This window comes from Macaca fascicularis, chromosome 11, assembly GCF_037993035.2.
Source record: "Macaca fascicularis isolate 582-1 chromosome 11, T2T-MFA8v1.1".
NCBI lineage: Eukaryota > Metazoa > Chordata > Mammalia > Primates > Cercopithecidae > Macaca > Macaca fascicularis.
The window spans coordinates 10,156,830-10,184,765 of NC_088385.1; the positions used below are offsets into that span (position 1 = coordinate 10,156,830).

General features: G+C 35.9%; 1 protein-coding gene and 1 pseudogene across 2 annotated transcripts in view; both read right to left on the bottom strand.

Annotated features, from left to right (window-relative positions):
* Positions 1-27,936, bottom strand: part of LOC135966153 (uncharacterized) — a 133,482-nt gene that overhangs the window by 58,203 nt on the left and 47,343 nt on the right. The gene's annotated exons all lie outside the window — the stretch shown is intronic.
* Positions 26,946-27,710, bottom strand: LOC135966075 (10 kDa heat shock protein, mitochondrial pseudogene; annotated as a pseudogene).

Consider the following 27,936-nt stretch of genomic DNA (forward strand, 5'->3'; position numbering starts at 1 on the left):
TCTACAGTAATGCACAGTAATGTCCTAGGCCTTCATATTCACTCACCACTCTCACACATTGATTCACACAGAGCAACTTCCAGTCCTGCAAGCTTCATTCATGGTAAGTGCTTGATAGTAAGTTCTCCATTCATGATAAGGCCGTGTCCCCACCCAAATCTCACCTTGAATTGTAATAATCCCCATGTGTCAAGGGCAGGTCCAGGTAGAGGTAATTGAATCATGGGGGCAGTTACCTTCATGCTGTTCTTGTGATAGTGAGTGAGTTCTCATGAGATCTGATGGTTTTATAAAGGACTTTGCCCCCTTTTGCTCAGCACTTCTCTTGCCCGCCACCATGTAAGATGTGCCTTTGCTCTTCCTTCACCTTCTGCCATAATTGTGAGGCCTCTTCAGCCACCTAAAACTGTGAGTCCATTAAACCTCTTTTTCCTTATAAATTACCCCATCACAGGCATGTCTATTAGCAACGTGAGAACAGACTAATACAATAAGTTGGTACCAGGTAGTGGGGCACTGCTGTAAAGATACTGAAACTGTGGAGGCAAGTTTGGAAATGGGTAACAGACAGAGGTTGCAACAGTTTAGAAGACTCACAAGAAGACAGGAAAATGTGAGAAAGTTTGGAACTTCCTAGAGACCTGGAGGGCTCAGAAGACAGGAAGATATGGGAGAGTTTGGAACTTCCTGGAGACTTGTTGAATAGCTTTGACCAAAATGCTGATAGCAATATGGACAATAAAGTCCAGGTTGAAGTGATCTCAGATGATGATGAGGAACTTGTTGGGAACTAGAGTAAAGGTCACTCTTGCCATGCAAAGAGACTGGCAGCATTTTGCCTCTGCACTAGAGATCTGTGGAACTTTGACTTTGAGAGAGATGATTAAGGGTATCTGGCAGAAGAAATTTCTAAGCGGCAAAGTGGTTCAAGAGAAGGCAGAGAATAAAAGTTTGGAAAATTTGTAGCCTGACAATGCAGTAAAAAAGAAAAACCCATTTTGTGGGAAGAAATTCAAGCCTGCTACAGAAATTTGCCTAAGTAATGAGGAGCCCAATGTTAATCACCAAGACAATGGGGAAAATGTCTCCAGGGCATGTCAGAGACCTTTGCAGCAGTCGCTCCTACCTCAGGCCCAGAGGCCTAGGAGGAAAAAAATGGTTTCATGGGCTGGCCCCAGGGCCCCCCTGTTGTGTGCAGCCTAGGGACTTGGTGCCCTGCATCCCATCTGCTCCAGCCATGGCTAAAAGGGACCAAGGTACAGCTCAGGCCATGGCTTCAGGGCATACAAGCCCCAAGCCTTGGCAGCTTCCATGTGGTGTTGAGTCTGCAGGTGCACAGAAGTCAAGAATTGAGGTTTAGGAACCTCCACCTAAATTTCAGAGGATGTATGGAAATGCCTGGATGTCCAGGCAGAGGTGTGCTGCAGGGGCTGGGACCTCATGGAGAACTTCTGCCAGGGCAGTGTGGAAGGGAAATGTGGGGTTGGAGCCCTCACACAGAGTCCCTACTTAGGCACTGCCTACTGGAACTGTGAGAAGAGGGTCACCATCCTCTACACCCCAAAATGGTAGATCCACCAACAACTTGCACCATGTACCTGGAAAAATTGCAGACACTCAACACTAGCCTGTGAAAGCAGTCAAGAGGGAGGCTGTACCCTGCAAACCCACAGAGGCAGAGCTGCCCAGGGCTGTGGCAGCCCACCTTTTGCATCAGCATAACTAGATGTGAAACATGGAGTCAAAATAGATCATTTTGGAGCTTTAAGATTTGACTGCCCCATTGGATTTTGGACCTGTAACCTCTTCATTTTGGCCAATTTCTCCCATTTGGAATGGGTGTATTTACCCAATGCCTGTACTGCCATTGTATCTGGAAAGTAACTAACTTGCTTTTAATTGTACAGGTTCCTAGGTGGAAGAGACTTGTCTCATCTCAGATGAGACTTTGAACTGTTGACTTTTGAGTGAATGCCGAAATGACTTAAGACTCTGGGGGACTGCTGAGAAGGTATGATTTGTTTTGAAATGTGAGAACATGAGATTTGGGAGGGGGCGGGATGATATGGTTTGTGTCCCCACCCAAATCGGGCAGGCTCAGATGGAGTTAATTGAATCATTGGGGCAGTTACCCTTATGCTGCTCTCATGATAATGAGCAAGTTCTCACAAGATCCAATAGTCTTATACGAGGCTTTTCTGCCCTTTGCTCGGCACTTCTCTTGCCTGCCGGCATGTAAGACATGTCTTTGCTCCTCCTTCACCTTCCGTCTTGATTGTGAGGCCTCCCCACCCATGTGAAACTGTGAGTCCATTGAATCTTTTTTTCTTTATAAATTACCCAGTCTCAGGTATGTCTTTATTAGCAATTCGAGAACAGACTAATACAGTTCTCTATATAGGTGTATTGTTTTTTAATCTTTTATACCATATTTTTACTATACCTTTTCTATGGTTAGTATGCACAAATCCCACTCTGTTACAAGTGCCTACAGTTTTCAGTGCAGTGACGTGCTATACAAGTCTGTAGTCTAGGAGCAATAGGCTGCACCATATGGTCTAGGTGTGTAGTAGGCTATGCCATCTAGGTTTGTGTGAGTACACTAAATCATGTTCACACAATGATAAAATCACCTAACAACACATTTCTCAGGCATATTTCCATCATTAAACAATGCATTACTGTATTTTATTTTATAGAAGTATCCAGGTAGTAGAGAGAGGTGGGTACAGTTATTCCCAAAGAATAAAATTCAGACTTTCCTAATGAACATAAGAAACAATAATATATGACACATAAAATTAAGGAATTGTACACTAAAGCTAGGAGATGCCATTTTCTGTATGCGAAATCAGCAGGGGTGATGTATTTGGTGAAGAGTACCAATTAATACAAACAACTTGGAAAAAGATTTGCTGTATGAACTAAAGCTGAACATGCCCATATTCTATGACCTAGCAGTTTTTGTTCCAGGAATAGACACAACAGTAATGTAAGATATGTGCACTAAAAAAAGTGTATTATTATTAGCAGTATGATTTGAAATAGCCCAAATTAGAAATAACCCATATGTCTGTCAGCAGGAAAATAGATGAGTAAATTGTAGTATAGTCATAGAATGGAATATTACATAGCAATGATAATAATAACACTACTCCTACTATACTCATAGAAAATGCTGAGTGAAAGAAACTGAACTCAGAAAAGTAGATATTATCTTGTTACATTTTACATAAAGTTTAAAACAGTAACACTAATCAACATGAAAGATATGTATGTACAGGCAGTGGAGACTAGTGTCTGAGAAACAGCACAAGGGATTCCTTTGGAGTGTTGTAATATAATGTAAAATATTAGTATAAAACTTAGTGAACTGGACTGTATTACTTGGATGTGTTTGCTGTATAAATATTTGTAAATCTGCATAATTATAATTTGTACATTTTTCTAGAGGCATATTACATTTTAACAATAAATATTTCCTTAAAATTATTAATTAGATGATATACATTTGTGTACACTATATAATTTTTTTAAAACTTTGTTAGTAAGAATGTAGGAAGCACCCATTCTCTTATACCTTTGGGGAGTTCAAATTGAAGCAATTTTTGGAAGTTGAGTTGTACAAACCATCAACATGTAAAGTGTGCCTGGTGTTTTACCCAGAAATCTCAGTCTTAGAATTTATCCTGTAACTGTTATTGCATAATAGGTAAATAAATGAATAAGAAATTTTATTGCAGCACTGCTTATAATAGCAAAATACTGGAAACAATATAAATGTTCACCAAATTTGTTAGGTAACTTACAGATCACCAATACAAAAAATATATAATTCAGTTATTTAAAAGAAGTTAGGAGATATAAATGTGTGGTATGCATATGGAATTATATCCTAACTATATTATTAAATAAAAACAAAGATTACTATGATCCCATTTCTACATAAAAGGAATATATATACACATATATAATGATTTTTTTCACTCAGCATTTTGTTGAATGTAGTAATGTGTTCATTTTCATTTTTATTAATAGCGGTGATCATTTTTCTTTCATTTTCATTAATATAAATTGGTGGAAAATTAAGTGCAGTTTTGCCATTACTTTTGCACCAACCTAATATATGTGTATATATATATATGAGAGACAGATTTGTGTTCAGAAAATATTTCAAATTATAGACAAAAATGTTATTAGTGATTTATTTCTGGAAATAAAATCGTGGTGGAAGTCAGTAAGACTTTTTCTTTTTATGCTCCTATATTGTTTAAACTTTAAGGATAACTTTTAATATTTTTAAAACACTGTTAAAAATGAAGACCCTAGCCAGCAAGCTGTAGTCTAATACAATGGAAAGGAACTGTCCTGCAATTTACCTTAAGCCTTAACTTCCTACTTCTTCATTTGCTTCTGCCAGGTTCAGATCTTGGCCTTTAATCATCACTTGAAGTCTAGTTTTCGCTCCAGTAAACACTTGACACCTTCCCTTCTATCATCCAATAATTAACTTGTTTACCCTTTAATTCCACATGGCTCTATGAGGCTTTGACCTTTACCTGCTTTCACCTGATAATTGACCTTCATTTTACTCCTTCAAGCCGTCTTCCAAATGTAACTTTTATCTTCACCCCCTGCTCTTTAGAACTGAGTCATGATCTTGATTTTAATATTCACATGCCCAAACTTGAGACTGATAATATATGCCCAAAATATTGTGTAAGCCCTTTTAGCCATCTTATTTAATCTAATCTTGACAACCTGGAAAAATAGGTACTATTATCATTCCAAAGTTGTAGGTAAATAAATTGAGGTATAGATTATATTTATCTCTTATAAAGCAGCAGTAATCAAAACATTATAGTGCTGGCATAATAACAAGCATATAGACTAATGGGACAGAATAGAATCCAGAAAGAAATTCATGCATTTATATTCAACTAATCTTTGACAAGGCTTTCAAGAACACACAATGGGGGAGAGGATAGTCTCTTCAATAAATGCTGTTGGGAGAACTGGATATCAACATGTGGAAGAATGAAAGTAGACACTTATCTCACACCATCTATAACATTGCACTCGAAATGAGCTAAAGGCGAGATCAGAAACTGTAATACTACTTTTAAAAAAAACATAGAGGCCAGGCGCGGTGGCTCACGCCTATAATCCCAGCACTTTGGGAAGCCAAGGTGAGCAGATCACAGGGTCAGGAGTTCAAGACCAGCCTGGCCAATATGGTGAAACTCCATCTCTACTAAAAATACAAAAATTAGCCTGGCATGATGGCGCACACCTGTAGTCCTAGCTACTCGGGAGGCTGAGGCAGAAGAATTGCTTGAACCCAAGAGATGGATGTTGCAGTGAGCCGAGATCATGCCACTGCACTTCAGCCTGGGAAACAGAGCAAGATTCCGTCTCAAAAAAAAAAAAAAAACATAGAACAAAACTTCTTGACATTGGTCTGGTCAATGTTTTTTTTGGATATGATCCCAAAAACACAGACGACAAAAACAAAAATAAGGAAGTGAGCCTGCGTCAAAATAAAGACTTCCACACAGTAAAGGAAAATAATCAACAAAGTGAAGGAAACAGCCTACAGAAAGGGATAAAATATTTGCAAACCATGTATCTGATTAAGAATTAATATCCCAAATACATGAGGAACTCAAATAACTACATAGCCAAAAACAACCCAATAACCCAATTAAAAAATGGGCAAAGGATCTGAATAGACATTTCTAAAAATAAAACATACAAATGGCCAACAGGTCAATGTAAAGGTGCTCAGCATCACAAAGCATTAGGGGAATGCATATCAAAACTGCAATGAGATATCACCTTATAACTGTTAGAATGACTATTATCAAAAGACAAAATATAAGTTTGAGCAAGGATATGGAGGAAAGGGAACCATTGTAAACTGTTGGTAGAATTGTCAATTAGTACAGCCATTATGGAAAACCATATGGATGTTCTTCAAAGATTTTTGGAAAAGAAGTACCATATAATCCAGCAATCCCATTTTTGAGTGTACGTGCAAAGGAAATCAAATCAATGTGTTGAAGATATATCTGTAGTCCTATGTTAATTGCTGTTCTAGTCATAAGAGCCAAGATAACCTAAGTGTCCATGGATGAATGATTTTTTCAAAAATAGTAAACGCACACACACACACACAGGAATAGTATTCAGCTTATAACAAGAAGAAAATTCTACCTTTTGCAACAGCATAGATGAACCTGGAGGACATTACATTAAGCAAAATAAGCCAGACACAAAAAGACAAACACTGCATGATCTCACTTAAATGTGGAATCTAAGAGTCAAACTAAAAAAGCAGAGAGTAGAATGGTAGAAGAAATGAAGAGATATTGGTCAAAGGCACAAAGTTTCAGTTATGTGGATGAACAAGTTCTAGAGATCTAACATACATAGTGGTGACTAGAGTTAATAATACTGTTTTGTATACTTGAAATTTGCTGATAGAGTCGAATTGTCTTATCACAAAACCAACAAAAGGTAACTTATCACAAAACCAACAAAAGATAGATATATTAATTAGCTTCATTGTGGCAATCATTTCACAATATATATGTATATCAAAACATTAAGTTGTATATGTTAAATATACATAATTTTTATTTATCAGTAATACCTCAATAAAGCTGGGAAAAAAGTTGGAATATTTGGATTCATCAAAAGACATCATAAAGACAGAAAAAAAAAGATACAAAATGGGAGCACTTTTTTTTTTTTTTTGGAGTGGGGGCGAAGTTTTGCTCTTTTATCCAGGCTGGAGTGAAATGGCACGATCTTGGCTCACTGCAACCTCCGCCCCCAAGGTTCAAACAATGAGTACCTAGGATTACAGGTGTGTGCCATCATGCCCAGCTAATTTTTGCATTTTTAGTAGAGACAGAGTTTCACCATGTTGGCTAGGCTGGTCCCGAACTCTTGACCTCAGGTGGTCCACCCCCCTCAGCCTCCCAAAGTACTAGGATTACAGGCATGAGGCACTGCACCTGGCCGGAAGCACTATTTACAACACATATATTTAACACTTAGTAACCTAAATTTACATGAACTCCAAAAAATAAGGAAAACAACTCAATTTTAAAAACTGGCAAAAGACATTGAACAGGAATTGCACAGAAGAGGTAAACTCACATGGCCAATAAACATGAAAAGATGCTCAACCTAATTAATAACCAGGGGAATGCTTATGAGACAACAATAAAATACCACTTTTCCACCACCAGATAGGCAAAAGTAAAGAAGCCTGACAATGTCCAAGAGTTCTTTTCTTGCATTTCTCTGATGATTAATTATGTTATGCACCTTTTGACGTAACTATTGGCCATTTGTATATCTTTTTTTGAGAAATGTCTGTTGAAATACATTGCCTAATTTTAATTGGTTTGTTTTTTTTCTGTTATAGGAATTTCTTATATATTTTTACTATTAACCTTTACAGATACATGGTTTGCAAACATTTTCTCCCATTCAGTGGATAACCTTTTCATTTTGTTGATTGTTCTCTTTGCTTTGCAGTAGCGTTTTCATTTGACGTAATCCCATTCGTCATTGGAATGATTGATGGGAATGTAAATCGGGTCAGCCAGTATGAAAAACAGTTTAGAGGTTTCTCAAAAAATTAAAAATAGGGATACCATATGATCCAGTAATTCCACTTCTGGGTATATACCAAAAATAATTGAAATTAGGATCTTGAAGAGATCTTAGCAGTTTATGTTCATTGCAGCATTTTTCACAATAGCCAAAAAGTGGAAGCAACCTAAATATCTACTGATGGATGAATGGAAAAAGAAAATATGGTACATACTTTTAAAACAAATAAAATTTAACAGAGTTTGAGCAAAGAACAATTTACTAATCAAGTAGTACTCAAAACAGAAAGAGGTTCAGAGAGCTTCGCACAGCAGCATGAACAGTGAGCTGCTTATATGACACAAAGGAAAGGCAAGCAGATGAATCACCTAATTGGCAACAGTAAGGTGTTTGCCTTATTTGGGACTGGTGTGATGAGATATTTGCCTTATTTGTGTATGGTCTGATGAGCGGTTTCCAGTTGTATAATCAAATGTCTGTTCAAATGGCCGTTTAGTTGTTTGTGATTGGTTGAAGCTCTTTTTTTTTTTCACTTTTGTCAATTACAATAAATTTTTCTAAGTTTCAATCATTTGTAACAACATGGAAGAACCCGGAAGACATTATGCTAAGTGAAATATATAGACACAGAAGGACGAACACTACATTATGCCACCTAAATGTGAAATCTAAAATAGTCAAATTCATAGGAGCAGAGAGCAGGTCAGTGGTGGCCAGAGATTGGGGACAGGGAGATAAAGAAAGGCATTGGTCAAAGGGTAAAAAGTTTCAGTTATGCAAGATACATTAATTCCTTCAGATCTACTATACAGCATAGTGCCTATAGTAACAATAGTGTGTTTATACTTAAAAATTTGTGAAGAGAGTAGATCTTATGTTTTCTTATCTGAAAAAACAGAGCATGGGAGGAAACTTTTGGAGGTGATGGATACATTTATGGTATTGATTGTCGGGATGGTTTCATGAATGTATATCTATTTCTAAATTTATCAAATTGTATAAATATGTATAGTTTTTTGTATGACAATCATATCTCAATAAAACTTTTTATTTAAAGAAGTTGGACAAAAGCAGACTTGGCAGGGATGTGAAACAGGAATTTTTATACTGATTATAGAAGCAAAAATTATTAAACCACTCTAACACAAGTTGGCATTATCTTGTAAACCTAAACTAGTGCATACCCTGTGACTCAGAATTTTTATTCTTAGGCCTAAGAATAAAAATGAAGATATTGTCACTCATGTATTCTTTGAGACATTTCCAAGAATGTTGACAATAATGTCACTCAATAACAAAATATTGGAAGCAGTTCAAATCTCTATTATCCACACAATTCATAAACAGATACAATGTGTTCACTTGGTGAAATGGTATGTTGAGTAAAAATTAATCACATCTACTGTCAATATGGAGGAATCACAAAAGTAGAATGTAGATAGATACAAAAAGCCTCAACAAAACACTAACAAACTGAATCCAACAGCACCTCAAAAAGCTTATCCACCATGATCAAGTAGGCTTTATTTCTTGGATGCAAGGTTATATGAATCATCACATAAACAGAACTAAAAACAAAAAGCACATCATCATTTCAACAGATGCAGAAAGGCTTTCAATAAAATTCAACATCCCTTCATGTTAAAAACCCTCAAAAAACTAGGTATTGAAGGTACATACCTCAAAATAATAACAGTCATCTATGACAAATTCACAGACAACATCATAGTGAAGAGGCAAAAGGTGGAAGCATTCTCCTTGAGCACTGCAACAAGATAAGGATGCTCACTCTCAATACTCTTATTTAACATCGTAGCTACAACAATCAGGCAAGACAAAGAAATAAAAGGCATCCAAATAGGAAGAGAGGAAATCAAACTATCTCTCTTTGCAGATATCTCTCTTTGCAATTGTGATTTTATACCTAGAAAACTTCAGAATCTCTGCGCAAAAGCTCCTACATCTAATAAATAACTTTGGCAAAGTTTCAGGATACAAAATAAAAGTACAAAAATCAGTAGCATTTCTGTACACCAATTACATCCAAGCTGAAAGCCAAATCAAGAACACAATCTCATTCACAATAGCCATACACACACACAAAGTATCTAGGAATACAACTAACAAGGGAAGTGAAAGATCTTTACAAAGAGAATTACTAACAGTACTCAAAGAAAGCAGAGATGATACAAACAAATTGAAACACATTTCATGCTCATGGATAGGAAGAATCAATGTGGTTAAAATGGCCATATTGCCCAAAGCAATGTACAGATTCAATGCTGTTCCTATCAAACCACCAATGACATTTTTCCCAGAATTAGGAAAAGACATTCTAAAATTCATTTGGAATCAAAAAAAGAGCTCAAATAGCCAAAGCAATCCTAAGCAAGAAGAGCAAAGCTGAAGGCAACACACAACTGGACTTCAGACTATACTATGAGGCTACAGTAATGAAAACAGCATGGTACTTGTACAAAAACAGACATATAGACCAATGGAACAAGTTAGAGAACCCAGAAATAAAACTGCACATCTACAACCATTTGATCTTAGAAAAAGTCAACAATAACAAGCAATGGGGAAAAGACTCCCTATTCAATAACCTGTGCTGGGATAACTTGTTGGCCGTATGCAGAAGATTGAAACTGGACCACTTCCTTTCACCATATACAAAAATCAACTCAAGATGGATTAAAGACTTAAATGTAAAACCTAAAACTATAAAAACCCTAGAAGAACACCTAGGAAATACCATTCTGGACATCTACCCTGGCAAAAACTTCACAGTGAAAACTTCAAAAGCAATTACGACAAAAACAAAAATTGACAAGTGGGACCTAATTAAACTAAAGAGCTTCTGCACAGCAAAAGAAACTATCAACAGAGTGAACATACAATCTATGGAATGGAAGAAAATATTTGCAAACTATGCATCTGACAAAAGTCTACTAACCAGAAACTATAAGGAATTTAAATCAAAAAGTAAAAAACAACCCCATTAAAAATGGGCAAAGCACACAGACACCTCTCAAAACAAGACAGACATGTGGCCAACAAGCATGAGAAGATGTCCAATGTCACTAATCATTAGGGAAATGCAAATCAAAACCACAAGGAAAAACCATCTCACACTAGTCAAAATGGCTATTACTAGAAAGTCAAAAACATCAGATACTGGCAAGATTGTGAAGAAAAGGGAATGATTATACACTGCTGGTGGGAATGTAAATTAGTTCAGCCCCTGTGGAAAGCAGCTTGGAGATTTCTCAAAGACATTAAAATAGAACTACCCTTTGACCCAGCAACCCCATTGCTGGGTATATACCCAAGGGAATATAAATTGTTCTATCATAAAGACACATGCACTCACATATTCACTGCAGCACTTTTCACAATAGCAAAGACATGAAGTCAACCTAGATGCCCATCAACAGTGGCCTGGATAAAGAAAATGTGGTACATATACATCATGGAATACTATGCAACTATAAAAAAAGAATAAGACCATGTCCTTTACAGCAACAAAGATGGAGCTGGAGGTTATTATCCTACACAAAATAACACCCAAGCAGAAAACCAAGCATAGCATGTTCTCACTTATAAGTGAGAGATAAATATTGAGTACACATGGACATAAAGGCAACAATAGACACTGTATCTACTTGAGGGTGGAAGGTGGGAGGAGGGTGAGGATTGAAAAGCCACCTATCAGGTATTATACTGATTTTCTAGGTAACAAAGTTATCTGTACACCAAACCCCCATGACATGCAATTTACCCATGCAACAAACCTGCACGTGAACCCATTGAACTTAAAATAAAAGTTGAAAAAAAAATAGAATGTGGGGTTAAAAAAAATTCAAGCCACCTAATACTGTGCATATATTACAATACCATGCTGTAAAACACAAGCCAACTAAGCAATATATTATTTAGAAGTATATAAATATGTTGTAAAGCTATCATTTTTATGGTAATTAGCTTGATTTATGCAATGTATACATATATCAAAACATCAAGTTGTACCCAATAAATATTTAATACGTATAGTTTTAAAAAATCAAAAAAGGCAACAGATAAAGAGATTCACAAATCTCTTCATCTTTTTCCTTTTTTTTTTTTTTTTTTTTTTTTGAGATGGAGTCTCGCTCTGTCACCCAGGCTGGAGTGCAGTGGCGCAATCTCGGCTGGCTGCAAGCTCCGCCTCCCGGGTTCAGCCTTCGCCATTCTCCTGCCTCAGCCTCACGAGTAGCTGGGACTACAGGTGCCCGCCACCACGCCTGGCTAATTTTCTGTATTTTTAGTAGAGACGGGGTTTCACCATGTTATCCAGGACGGTCTCGATCTTCTGACCTCGTGATCCACCCGCCTCGGCCTCCCAAGTGCTGGGATTACAGGCGTGAGCCACCGCGCCCGGCCATCTTTTTCCTTTTAAAGTATGGCAGGAAAATGTCACCAGTCATGAGACTAACAATTAAAGAACAAAAAATTATCTGGTATTTATCATGCTATCACTAAAGTGACTCTAAGGTACTGAACAGCACTGATCTGATACCATTTCCAACATTATGTGCAACTGCTGGGTTTTTTGTTTGTTTGTTTTTGCAGATACTGTGTTGTAAAACTATTATTAAAGGCAAGGGAATAAAGGAAAATTTGGATTGTTACCTGCAGGGAGTTGGACTGGGAGATAAGCATACAGTCAGTTTTGAGTTATTATGTTCTATTTCTAAGTTGAGTGATGGATCATGAATATTCTATATAGATTTTAAGAGTTATTTCTATCAATCATAAATATGAAACATATTCTATAAGAAGGTTATATAACATTGTCATAATAATTTAGGTTTCAGGACATTATTACGAAGCAGGAGTGATAAAAGAGAAGTAAAAACTGTTCTGTTTACAATGCAAAATACTAACTTCGCTGTGAAACTAAGTTATTTCACAAATTATGAGCCACTTAGAAAAAATTATCTTCTTATCAATAAATCCAGACTGTACTCTCTGAGCATGGTGGATTTGTAAGATGAGAGTATATGTCTCCACCTAGTAGAGCAAGAATTATGGTGGAGCAAGAGAAGCACTTGCCCTGGGTACAAAATTTCAGGGAGTGTCAAAAAACTCAGTAATCAACAACAATGCTATATATTTATTTGCTTATTATTTTTATCAATAATTTTAATGCAACATTTAACAGTCAAAATTAACACAGAAAAATTCATAATTAGCAAAATGTTGAAATTTTAAATAAATACCAGTGCCTTACTATATTAGATACTACAAATATTTTCATACTATCTACATTGAAACTAGAGGCAAAAGGGAAAATATATTCTCCTATATCCATGTTTTTATATATTTTTAATGATTAATTTTTTTCCAGAACATTAAAGTAATGGGAAAATATACTGAAAAATTGAAAAGTAGATATATTGAAACTTACAAAATTATTTTTAAGTTTAATTATTTTTAATATCACAAAACCAGAATTTGTTATAATTTTAATTTCCTGGCTTTCATGGAAACAAATACATCATAATATTTTTAAGATGACTTTCTCTGATTGTCTTGTTTTCAGTTAAGAGAATCACTATGTTTGGATTCCTCAAGGATCTAGAACTAGAAATACCATTTGACTCAGTGATCCCATCACTGAGTATGTACCCAAAGGATTACAAATCATGCTACTATAAAGACACATGCATGTGTATGTTTATTGCAGCACTATTCACAATAGCAAAGACTTGGAACCAACCCAAATATCCATCAATGATTTGACTGGATTAAGAAAATGTGGCACATATATACCATGGAATACTATGCAGCCATAAAAAAGGATGAGTTCATGTCCTTTGTAGGGACATGGATGAAGCTGGAAACCATCATTCTGAGTAAACCATCCCAAGGACAGAAAACCAAACACCGAACATTCTCACTCATGGGTGGGAATTGAACAATGAGAACACTTGGACACAGGGCAGGGAACATTGCACACCGGGGCCTATTGTAGGGTGGGGGCTTGGGGGAGGGATAGCATTAAGAGAAAAAGCTAATGTAAATGACAAGTTAATGGGTGCAGCAAACCAACACGGCACATGTATACATATGTAACAAACTGCACGTTGTGCACATGTACCCTAGAACTTAAATTTTAAAAAAAAATGATCACAGAATGCTATTCTAAAATATTTACATGACGTACAAAACAGACTAGCTACGTTTTGCTAATACTTCTATGAGCATCTCAGAATGACTCCATGAAACTCTTTTGGTTTAATTTTCAACTGGGTAGAGAATTGTTAAATAAACTCTTAAAGCATTGTAAAAAAAAAAATAAAATAAAATAAAATAAAAAAAGAATTGCCGTGTTTGTTGATTTCGCTTGACCAAATGACTAAATAATTTTTAGTTAACTTCAGCTTGTTGAAACTTATTTTATAGGTTGCCACTGGGACACGTGCTGAAAGCTGCCCTTTCTCTTATGGGTTTGTTTATTTATTTTTATTTTTATTTTACATGAGGGGCAGTGGGTGAGGTGTGGGGTGGGTGCGAAAGAGTGATTCCCCTTCCCCAACCCTGCAGCCTCTGATTGCAACTCCCTTGACCTGGACAGCACCCTGGCTTCAGCCGACAATTTCTGATCACTCCCATTCCCTTCCCAGATTCTGCCCCAGCCTCTCTCTGCTGAGTTGCTTCTCCATTTCAGAACATCTCCTAGGGAATTTCAGTCTCTCTTTGCTAGGTAGCCCACAAGTGCTCCATAGAAAGCATGCACCTTTCATCTGCTGCGGCTAGGCATGTGGTTTCCTCTCAAATGCTGCCTTCTACTCTGCTGGGCAACAGGGTTGTTCAGCCACACTCACCTGAAGACATTTTTCTCAGGGGTGATTTAGACAATGATTAACTGGTACTCCTCAAATTCCAGAGAACCATATTAAGCTCTTGAGCCCCTTGTACTAAGTGGTCAGTGAGGAGGAAGCATTTTCTTCAACTCATCTCCATGGGGAGAGAGGAAAATTGTCACAGCATTCTCACCACTTTTTCCCCAAAGAACTTCTCTCTCTCATCTCCAGTCTGCTTGGTATACATTACCTGAAAGTAGGTATGGCACATTAGTTTTAAATACATTTTCAGCCACATGGTTTGCAAGTCCTGCTTAGGCCATCTAGTACTTTGTTTGAAAGGTAAGCAGAGTTAGCTTTAACCATCTAAGGCATTTCATAAAACCAAGAGTCTCATTTTAATATTATTACACAAGTATGCCGTACTTTACCTCTATAGAAACATGACAAAGAGAATCAGCTAAGAGGACCCACGTTTCCCCATAGACACTATACAATTTGGAATGCCAAATTAAAGCCTGTATCCATATCCCTCTACCATAAATTCCTGGGCATTTTAGGAGTTAAAATTGCAACAGGCATCACCTGTTATATTTCTGAAAATTCTCTGAGCATTACCATACATTAATTATTTAGACTTGAGGAAACATACTGCAGTAGGAAGAGAAGGTTACATTCCAGGGCACAATCAAACCCAGAGGTAAGCAACATGATATCCTGGGATTTACTAGAGGTTTAGAAGATCAAAGAAGCCAAACTATTACAAAATTGATGGCAAGGAAATCAGGTTAGAAATTGGCCTATGAGAATTGTAACAACCTGCATGTACGTGACATAGATATTAGAACTAAGAACTGAAACCTTCTCCTGTATTAATATGACCTAGTTATTCTGAGAAAACTTAGTCTGGGAAAAATAAGCCTGTAAGACCAAAAATCACTTCACTTTGTTGTGCTTCAGGAAATTCTTGAAAATCAACTTTTCTTAGGCAACAGTCTGTTCACCTGGACAAACAGCTTATTTAAAAACATTTATGGGCCAGCTGCAGTTGCTCATGCCTGTAATCCCAGCACTTTGGGAGGTTGAGGCAGGAGAATTTGTTGAGGCCAGAAGTTCAAGACTAGCCTGGGCAACATAACAAAACCTCAAATCCTCATCTTTAAAAAATGTAAGAAATAAAATAGCCAGGCATGGTGGCACACGCCTGTAGTCCTAGCTACCTAGCCCTCAGGAGGCTGAGGTGGGAGGATAACTTGAGCTCGGAGTTTGAGGCTGCAGTGAGCTATGATCATGCCACTGCACTCCAGTAGTCAGGGCGACAGAGTGACACCTTCTCTCAAAAACAAAAAAAAGAAAGATTAGCTTCAAGATCCTCACTTTGATATGTCCACCAGTTCTAAATTATTATGCCATGAAATTTGCCCAAGTCCAATCACTTCTCTATCCTGAGAGACCTTCCTTAAATCATTTGAGCCCATCTTTTAATATCTCCCACCCTGAATTCTTTTTTCTGAGATACTGCTAGAACTCTCTTAAGATGAAAAGATTGTCTCATTTTTGTGAAAGGTCAGTAGACAGAAACTTGCAGTGATTCTTTGTTGAAAGTTTAATTTCCTCAATGCTTTCTCCTTAGGCCCCGGACAAAATTACTTTCAGTACAAAGTTTTAATATTTTCCAATTCTACATTGTAATTTCTTCCATTTAGTCTAAACTTTTCCTTTTTAAAAATGTATACATCAGGAAAGAGAATAAAGGGAAAGATTGTTTTGACTCTTACCTCCTTCTTTAATGTTATTATGGGGGAAGAAACAGTAATAATTCAAGAGTATTATATTCAGGGCACCCTGGTGGTATCCAACAGCAAAGTGAGCAGTGGTTTACTATGGAATTGAAAGATATGGGACAAATATACGTTTCTAAGAGCAACAATTAAGACAACAACCAAGACTGAAATTTCTACTCACCACTATATCCAAGAGAAAGCTGTTGTTGAAAAGATTTGCAGAGGTGTAGGTGGTCAGCCTAAGTTTGGATAACATTAAAGAGCTTCCTTATGATGTCTTTTGATATGATACGGTTTCTGATAAGGTTTCTCCTTAGCTCTGCCTTCTAGTGCTACATATTTCTTAGACTACTCTTTTCCAGGCGGACATTCTTTTCTCTTTATTGGTCATCCACTGGCTTAAACTCAGTTGTTTTCTTTTCCTTTTTTATTTTTTTTATTATACTTTAAGTTCTAGGGTACATGTGCACAACATGCAGGTTTGTTACATATGTATACATGTGCCATGTTGGTGTGCTGCACCCGTTAACTCGTCATTTACATTAGGTATATGGGCCCATAACTCAGTTGTTTTCTTACTGGTACTATAACTGGTCCTAAATTTACTGTAAATTTATATTTACAGTAGTGGCTAGAGTCACCTCTATTAAAAATTTATTTTGTCTCAAAACGGCTCATAGGACCCTGCCTTCACCACTTTTCTGGGCACAAGCACTGTTTCCACTTCTCTTGTTTTTTGTTATTTGTTTTTGCTCACCACACCTCAACTTGGAGTGTAGAAGTCTAAAAGAGGGCACTTAAAAATAGTTTCATGAACAAATATTTAAAGGAATAGATAGCTCAATTACAATGATTTGATCTTTAAAAATTATATGAATGTATTTGATTATCATATGTAATTTTAAAATATGTTCATTGATCATGTATCAATAAAAAAATTAATACAAATCTCACAAAATCCCCTAAAAACATTAGTACAACTGAAATATTTAATGTTTATTTTTTCTTTTCTGTTAATGGTATTCATCCTACAATCAATGCGTATTTTAATGTAGCTAGCTATTTTTCAATATTAAAGTTATATGACATTAAAGTGATGTTATATCTTATAATAAATGAAATCATAGAATTAAGGAAGTAAATATGTATACACCACTGCCATTCTCCCTGATGCAATAAGCAAAAACACTTGCTTCCACTAGTTTATTGGATTTAAGAATGATCACCTTGCTAACTGTATCAGAATTAGGATTAAAGTAATATAACCTCAAAAATGTGGTAATATTTTATTCGATTTATTCTATGAATAAATTTTTTTTTTTTTTTGCTTTTGCTAAATGAGAAAAAAAAAATGCATTTGCCTAGAGAAACAAGCTTGGAGAAACAGAAGAGTTACTTCCCAATATGTACTTCTTTCTAGAAGTACAAAATATTGAAGAGCAGGCAGGTCCAGAAACAGAAAAGCTGTAAATTCAACCACTTAAGGCATGAGACCACCTTATTCTCTAAGCAGGTAATGTGGAAGAATATTGATTATTTCTCAGTGTATGTTATTTAAAAGTGGAGATTTAATAATAACTGAAATAGAAAGTATATTCTAAATTTTTCACAATTTCTACCAGTCACCATGGGTTTATTTTTTAAACAAATATTGTAAACAAATATTACATAAAAAATTTCAAGATCGTTATTACGTATTTGTTTAAAATGATTGACCTAGAAAAGCTTTAATCTGTTTTCCCTTCTGCAATTCCATTAGGAGCTAACATAGGAAAATGAAATGGAAGGATATTTAAATAGCAAATGGCTTTTATTTTCTGTGTGTCAATGCCTTGACATCTGAGGCCTTGCTCACCCTGGGGAGACCATCCCTTTGAGGATTAGCCAATTCTTAGAGACAGCAAGCAACCCATCCAGTGAGCTTGCTTTACGAAGGCAAATCAATTCAGTGTCCACACCCCACAACCAGCTCCTTTGGGCTCTCACACTCCAGACCACTATCCACCTGTCCTAATCACCCCAGGGTCTCAGACAACCGGGAACAGTCTATATGCCCCAGAGCCCACTGAAACAAACTAGCTAATCCTTAACCTTCTTATCCTGCATCAACCATTCCTTCCCACAGAAACCACAATAGAAGATCTTGCCCACAGTCCTCTCCTGCTCCCTCTGCCACTTGACTGTCATGGAGGCTTCCATGTGTGACCACCCACAGTATGACAAGGTGTGTCCCATTCTCTTGGGATCTGCAAATAACACACTATCTCTTCAATGGTAGTCATCTTCTGATCTGTTGGTCTTACCATACCTAAATAATAATAATACTTATATTAAAACATGTATGTTTACATATATATATTTAACATTATTTGTAATAGCAAAAAAATTATAGCCATTTACATGGCCCCCAGCAGAGGAATGCTGGAGTTAATTCTAATATATCTAATTGTATAAAATCCTAAGCAGCAGTTAAAAAAAGAATGAGGCAGTTCTTTACAAATTGACATGGAATTGTCTCCAAGACATATTGTTAAGTAAGAAACTAAAGCTGGAACACAATGGATATGCTATGATGCATACGTTATGTTTAATTAAGTACACAAAATAACAGTATATATTTATAACTGTTCTTAAACATAAAGGCACCCCAAAAGGCCTGTTTGGATAATAAATCAAATAGATTATAGTATTTATTTTTAGGTAAGTCAAGAAGGATTTTTAGTTTGTTCATAATTTTTAAAAATATGTTTACACTGAGAATGACTTTATATATTAATTGTGGAATTCAAAGTAAATAAAAATAAGTTTTAAAAGTTGATAGCTAAGCTACATAGCTCACGGTGGTAGGAAGTAGTCTTACTTAGTAAGCAGCTAAAGTGGTCAATTCTAATTTTTCACTAGCATTATCATCAACCTACCCCTTGCTATTCAAAGTGCCTAAGACCCGCCATGTTTAGGGCCAATTAGACACTAACAGCAAGATTAGTTTTATCTCATCACTCCAGCTGCAAGCTCACTTTCATTTCAGTACTACGGGAACACAATAATTTTCTTCCTCATTGACTCAGTAAAACAAAATCATAATTACAGCTTTGCAGAGGAGTATATTGAATGTAAGCCTTGAGCAACATAATACAATGCTGAGCTATATGCAACTTTTGGCTACTACCTTTTAGTAAACATAATTTTTCTTTTTATTCTAACAAGTTTTCTTTGAAAAAGTATAAAAGAAACATACTAATATTTATGTGGAATTCTTTTTTCTGGAGTTTCTTCTTCCCCATCACTGAATAAAATATAAAAACAAATGAGAATATTTGCCAGCATTGTCAGCTATAGCTTCTACCAGCAATTTCTTTGTTCTTTGAATTCGTACAAGTTACTATCCATATGATTCATGCATTTTCATGCCATATTATGAAGCATGTCTGTGCAAAGGTAGGCTTCATTAAAGTTCATTAATTATTTCTTAAATTTACAAGTTCAAATTATACAAATGGGAAAAATTTGTCATCTCGAAGTGGACATCATAAGAGATGGCTCCCATGGATCTCACTAATCTACTTTGTGCCTTAACTTAAGCAGATTAGTAAATGTCATTGGCATGGATTTCTTCCATATATTTCCCCAAAACAAATAGTAAAAGATTAGATCAATATCAAATGAAAGATTAAAATAATACCAATTACATACAAGACAAAACAGGAACAAAGAACCTGTATGCCAGGTGGACTTTCAGAATTATCTGCAGGCCATTTCGATGATTAAATTGAAATGTGTGTTTTCTGAATATTTTCCAGAATCCCTTAGATTTCATATTCTAAAGAAACTTTGGGGATGCCCCATTGGGCCATAGGTATCCCAACTGGACAGCAGAGAAGACCGTAGGCTTTGCTAATCCAGTTTTTTCCGGTACCCTTAGAACTCAAAATTAATTAAAATCCCTGAATGAGACACAGAGCTCACAAATAGATGATGCTGAGCTTTTAATATGCAGATTTTAACAACAACACTTGAGAGAGTAATGTTTGGACTGAGATGAGTCAAGAAGAATAAGCTCAATGATGCCTCCGTCTGAATCCATTTCTCCATCCAATATCTGGGAGGAAAACAGAGAAGAAAGTAGTTCAACCAAGGCTTAAAAACTGATGCCTAACTTTTAAGTGACATGAGACTTATGCTTTCTTTTCCTTAGAGATGGAAGGGGTGCAGAAGGGAATTAAAAAAAGGAAAAGTTCTGGTTGCTTAGTGAAGGGTAAAGAACATATGCTAATATTATCAACTGCATAACTATAGAGGTTCCATCTGTCCTGTCCATTCCTGCATTCTCAGTGTGTGACATATAGTGGGCATCCAATGAATGTTAATTGAATGAATAAATAATTGAAATCAGGTGACATATATGCGGAATTTCTTCTGAGATGGCATGCCCTTTTATATGTCATAGAGAAAGTGGACTATATTCTAGACCATTCTAACTATAAATTCTATACTATAGTTATAATAGAATATAAAATATGAGGTTGGGTTGGAAGAATACTAAGACAAAAGATACATAAAGTATTTTAAGAGAGTCGGAGAACGGATGAGGAGATCATGTTGCCCCATACTTACTTATGCCTTAGATTGTGGAGGTGAATTGAAAAATACAGGGTCAATCATAAGAGGATGTGTGTACCTCAGGCCACATCTACAGGTACCACAGCACTTCATAAGATCTCTGCAGTCATAATCATTTATACAAGGAACCCCAGAACAACAGGTGGAAATCTTAGATTGTTCCTTAGAGGCCCTTTTGCCCAGATGGGATCTAAATTTCTTTTGACTTCAGTCTTGACTGCGGCTCTGTTGCTTTGTGTCAAAAGATTCTATAAATTCAGGACATGTACCTGGCTTGCCCTCAACTACAAAAGAAAAAAGGAATTGTGAGCTTTTTTACCTTCTCTTATTTGTACCAGGAATTTAATTTCTTTAAAAGATATGTCTATAATCTCCTAATTATGCTCTTCTGTTAGCTGATTTTGCTCCTTAAATCATGTTTTAAAAGCACTATAAAGCACTATCAAGTATATTTTTAAGGTATCATTATGAACTGGCTGTTAGACTAAATCCAACCTGATTATTGTAATACTTTGATATATATTATGTATGGAATACATATATTTATAAAATATATATTTGAAATATTTATATACATAATTGGAAAGTATATATTCCAAATATATATAGATTTAGTATATGTATGTTTATTTGGAATATACACATTTGAAATAAATTGGGGTCAAGGAATTACTTATACAATATGGAAAGATGCTCAACTTATGTTTTTCTATTTTAATAGAATTTTATTGCAGTGCTATGTTAAAATAGTTTCATACATGTACACATTTTTTTAAACTACCAGGTGTGTTCAAATGTAGGCTTACTTGGAATGTAGTATGGGACATCTAAATTGCGGATGATCAGCAGATACAGACAGCTTTTATTCATTTATTTATTCCCTTATATGTATTGGGTGCCTACTGTGTATTCCAGAGTTGTCAGCACTCCTGATACAGTAGTAAATAGAAAAAACAAAAAAGTTCTATTTTGGAGTGGACAAGATAGATAATAAAGATAAACTAGTAAAATTTACAGTATATTAGACAAAGATTACTGCTAAAGAGAATAATTAAATCCAAGGAGATTCCTAAAAGTACCTTGCAATGCTAAGGGTTCCTAATTCTTTAACCCTAGTTATGTAATCTACAAAAATCAGTTATTTTCAGAAGTTTTTGCACACTGTGTATGTTATCTGTTCACATTTACTGTCATCCAAGAAACACTGATCAAATTTCACTAGGACTAACAGGAATAGCTTTCTTCCTTTACATGAGGTCAATTAGGTTACAGGCTTCTTATTAAAATGCAAATAAATATCATCAGTAATTAGTAAATGACAGAAAGCATTATAAACGTCCATAATTATTCTATGCCATTATAACACTATAGAAAGTTAAGAAAATTTAACATATGAATATATTAACTCCTGATGTTCCTTGTACCATAGACTTGGAAACACTGTACATAAGAGAAAAGAGTAAAAATATAGTGTCAGAGGCCAGAGGCAGGAGGATTACTTGAGCCCAGGAGCTCAAGATGAGCCTAGGCAACATAGCGAACCCTGTCTCTACAAAAAATACAAAATTAGCCAGCTGTGATGGTGTGAGCCTATAGTCCCAGTTACTTGGGAGGCTGACATGGGAGGATCACTCAAGTCCAGGAGATCAAGGCTGCAGTGAGCTGTCATGGCACCACTACACTCTAGCCTGGGTGACAAAGTAAGACTCTGTCTCTCAAAGAAAGGAAAAAAAAGAAAAGAAAAGAGGAAAGAAGAAAAGAAAAGATACACACACACATATACACACAGAGAGATACATATAATCTGTAAATTAAACAATAAATAAAACTAATATGGTTGTCTGAATTGACTTCCTAAAAAAGATAAAGGAAAAATGGTAGAATTATAGAATCAACCAAGTATTAATTTCAGCTTAAAACTGAATTTTTCTTTTTTCTATAACCCTTAGTTTCCTTTAATAGGAGAGTAACAGAATTGGAGCAGCTTACAATCCTTTTCATGGAGGAGCTATACATATTACAATGTTTTCTTTCATCAGTCTGTTTAATTCTGGAAAAAAAATTGATAAAATGTCCTGCATAGCTAATTTTTCTGTGACATTTTCTTTCACTATGAGTTTGTTCAATCCTGTCAGTTACCCTGTGGGTAATTATTCTCCAGCTCTTGCTTGTTTATCAGATGATAGTGATGTCTCCTACCTTCCTTTCCCTCACTCCCTCTTTGCTACGTGTTCCATGGTCACAGTTTCAGGTGGCAGAATGACATTATGTTACATTACTTTTGCACATTGCACAATGTACTCAGGTCAGTCCCTGACCTGAGAGTAAAAGTAAATAAATATAACTCTGCCCTTTATTTTCCACTTCATTATCTTCTCTGGCAGGCAGTGCTAGCCCAACTTCTCTTTCTCCTCTTCTTTGCTAATAGAACCCTGATTTTGTTCAGGGGAGTAATGTGCCCAGTGGATCTCAACTGGAAGCATTTTGGAAATCTTTGCTGGCCGATCTGGCTGTCACAGCACTGCAGCTCCCTAACTGTATTCAGTAAGTGAGGCAAGGCTGCTGGGTGTCCTGCAATGGGTGGAGCACCCCCAAAGGAAGACAGAGGAGCTGAAATACAGGAGCCTGTCTACCTCCAGACTTCCCATTATATACAAAAATGAAACTGCTATTTGTTTAAGCTACAGTTAGTCAAGAATTCTATTACTTACAGCTTAACATAATTCTCAATGATAAGCCCTCCAGTCATGAACATCAGGCCTCTATTTCATATCATTCACCAAAAAGATGCAGTAAATCTCGTATTCCACTTAGGGAAACAAATGCTAGAAGAAAAAGAGATAACCAGGATCTCACCTTGCCATTGAGCATCCTGGTCTTGTGAAACACCTAAGGGAAATGGAGAATAAAGTATAAAGTAAGTGCTCCCTTCTTGCTCAAACATCTTCTTTTAGCAAATTCTAAAGTGACTTGGTAATATGTTGTTCTCATTCTAGGGCAATTACTATTAGTAAGTGATTGGAAAACAAAGTGGCTCTTTTCTATTTGCCATACTACAGCCATTTGTCATGTATCATCTCAGTGAATATGTAGCCTAAAATTATGCTTGATATAAATATTCTTTTATGTTATTGATTTTTCACTGTTCAATAGGAATATTATTTTGTCAACTATTTCATGCACTTGTAATATGGCAGAATGGATTCTTCTTCATCACAAACCCAGTCCCTCATTTATAAGTAAACAGAATAAGGATTTTCAAAAGAAAAAAATATTTTTTAAGTTTTGGATGATTTTAGATTTCAGAGTAGTTGCCAAGATAATAGAGAGTGCCTGTTTACCTTTCCCTTACCTTCCTTTTATGTTTGCATCTTACGTAACCATGGTACAACTATCAAAATGAAGAAGTTAGCAGTAGTAGAATATTCTTAACTACACTACAGATTTTGTTTGAATTTCCTGCTTTTCCACCAATGCTCATTTACTGTTTCAGGATTCCATGCAAGACGCACACTGCATTTATTTCTAACTTCTTAGTCTCCTCCAATTTGTGAGAGTATCACAGTCTTTCCTTGTCTTTCATGACCTGTATATCTAAGAAGAGTCCTGGGCAGCTGTTTTATAGAATGTCCTTCAATTCATGTTTGTCTGATTTTTTTATAACTAAACTGCAGTTACAGATTTTGGAAAGAGTACCACAGAGGTGAAGAGCCCTTCTCCTTGGATCACATCAGGGGGTGCCTGATATCACTGTGTCTTGGCACTTACTGACGATGTTAACTTGATTACTTATTTAAGATGGTATCACCCAGGTTTCTCCACTGTTAAGTTTCTACTTTTTGTTGTCTATATGTAAACTGAGTTTTTAAAAGTGACTAAACACTAGGTCAAAGATAGAACATGTCTACCTCTAGGATATTAGCAAGGATTAACCTTTGCAGTGAAAAAGCGTGACTTGCTTTCAGATCCTCCATCTGAAGACAACAGGTAGGGAAGTTATGGGAGCCCTGCCCTCATCCCTTTTACTGGCCAGTGGCCATTGACTTGCTGTGAGTATTGGCTACTAGCAACTCACAGCTACCCCATTCTCCAGGTAACTACCCTTAGCAGTGGCTCTCTGGCATGAAGGTATAAAAGTCTGGCCTCCTTGCCTCAAGTGAGACTAACTCTATGGAGCAATAGGTGTTTCAGACTTTTCTGTGTGGGGTTAGACTAAGCTAGTCTGCACGTGAGACCACATTTTGCTTAGCCTTATTCATTATCTACCCTGCTTACTAAATCCCCTCTCTGGGAGAGCTCTCAATAAATATTTTTTAAAAACAGTCCCATTTAAGGATTGGCTTCTGAAGAATCTGACCTAACACAATACATGACTTGGAGTTATTTCCCTCTCCACCTTCACATGCAGGATCCAAGACCACTTTTTTCTCCCTACTCAACAGTGGAGCCCAGCAGTAGAACCACTCATCAGAATCAAATGCAAGAAGAGACAAGTGGTGGCAGTGGATAAGTTGAGAGGATAGAAGGATGAGCCTGAAAAGGATTCAGAGGGGAAGCTGCCTGCCATCTGCCTTCGGTGTTCTCAGTATCAGGAACTAAAACCTTAAACCTTGGATGGAAACTCAAGAAAAAGATGTGCATGCCCCAAAGCCCACCACATTATGAAATCAATATTGGCTGGATTGTGTTTCTTGAACTCTAAGGAAAGGATTGAGAAAATAGTCTGTGGACTCCTGTACAGAAAACTGACTGGCTGACAGATCTTTTGGTGGCAAAATTCTGGAGGATGCAACCATATAAGAAAGAGACTAAGGAAGAAGAACTAACTAAATCGAATAGCAACAACCTAACAGCTAACAACAAATTTAGAAGAGGCTAATGCCACCAAACCTTACTAGAAGAGAGTTTCCGAAGGAGTGGGATGAACAGCAGTTAGTGTCAAATGCAAGCTCATTTTGATACTCATTGAGCTCATTGAAACTTTGAAAGCTAGTTTCAATAGAAAGGTGGCATTGGAGACCAAACTCCTGTTGACTGGAGAGTAATTAGAAAGTGGATTCTACAAATCAAGGATTATTTTTCAAGAACTGAGTGAGCTGATATATAACTGACTTGAGTATTAGGTAGGATTCATTTTTCTCTTTAAATAAAGGAAGATATGACTAGGAGGAAAGGGAAGATGCCAAGATAAGAGGTAAAATTAGATGTTAGAATTATCTAGTTGTATCTAGATAATTATATAGAATTATTCCGGATAATTATTTAGAATTAATCTGGATAATTATTTCGAATTATTCTGGATAATTCTTTAGAATTATCTAAAATCTAAGGTAACTAGAGTCAGGGAGAGTTAAACTTATAAAATACTAAGCATAATGCTTAAACCCTGGTTTCTCATGATGATTTCCTTGAAAGAAAGAACTTGTAATAATTTGAGCTAGTTTTCATCATATTGTGATTATGCTTCTGAATGTATTGTAGTTTTATTGTCACTCGTGATGCTAGGGTGTCACCTTGTGGTAAATGTAAGTATAGCTTTTATGCAACCCACTTTATATATCATCTTATTTCTAGATATCAATTACAACCATTTTCATGGTCCTTTTATTTTATTCTTAATGTGGCTTCCTACTTTATTTTTATTTTTAAGTAATATATAAGATTGAAAATATATAAGACCAAATATAGGATGTAAATTACAAAAAAAAAAATTAGATAAACTAACGAGAATGAAAAAAAATAGGTTCTTAAAACTAAATACATGATTTTACAATTTAGCCGAAAACTTTGTAATGACACCTGAGGTTGATTTGTAAATATTTCAACTTTTAAATTATGTTTTATATTATTTCTATGTGAAAAAAGTGGTACTTTTTAAAATAATGAAATCCATAAGGATGGAGAGGTTCAAATGATACATTTACAATAGTTATTATTAATCTTATTCCAAGCACTACTTTTTTAATGTTCATTGCAATAGCACGACATATAATAGATGCAAACATAACTATGAAAAAATAATTCAATCAATTATACTCCATTCTTGCTTATTTCATCTGACTCCTTTCTCTTTTTATTTGATTCTAATAACTTAGTCATTATTATTTTTGCCATTTATGATTAGCTTAGTGTAAAAGAGAGACATATAAATTATTTACATGATGAAAAATTTCAGAACTTCAGTGGAATAGGAAGCTTCGTGTTGATGCCATTTCAACAGGATTTATTTCAGTCTACATACCTTCCAAGAATGTTGCCATCTCTAAATGAGAACTAATCCTTGTTATCTACTTTGGTGCCTCCATATTCTGGAAGAAGAGTGTTATCTCCAAGGTTCACACGAACTGATTGACTCTCTCCACCCTTTCTTTAGAGCCTGATCCAACAGGTACTACTGTGGCTGCCAATACTTTTCCTTGAGATTTTTCCGGAAGCATAATGGTTCCTTTGGTTACAGTTTCGATGGCACACCTTTCAACCAATACTTGGTCAAAGAGTGGAAGTAACTTCCTAAATGCTTGCCCTGCCATGAGCCCCTCTATTGCCGACTTTTACTCTGCTTTCATATAGTACTGCCAGGAGAGACCCTGTTCGTCATTATCCTAATCCTGCGGGTCTATGGAATGTGTATCACTTGTTTGTATAACATAATCTATCAGTAAAAACGTTGAATTTAGTACTTCTTTTAGGTACTACCTTATTAAGTATATTTGAGCCTTACTCTCCCATGAAGATGGTCTGCTACCTAAAGGCAATAAGTCACATCACATGTTTCTTTTGTACCCTCTGCATAATAGGTTTTCAGTAAATACATTCTTAATTTAAAATGAATAAGTTGAAGAAGGCTTATCTCTACAAATCTGTAGAAAAAAATAACTTCTTTAATCAATTTAATTAGCATTCTAAAATTGTATTTTAATTGACCAAAGTGACAAGTGTATAACAAGAAATTGTCCTTTAATTATTTCAATTAGCTATTAGAAATGCTATTCAAAATAAGCTAAATCTCTCCCTGAAATTTCAATACCACATGATTAAAATAATAAGGCAAGACT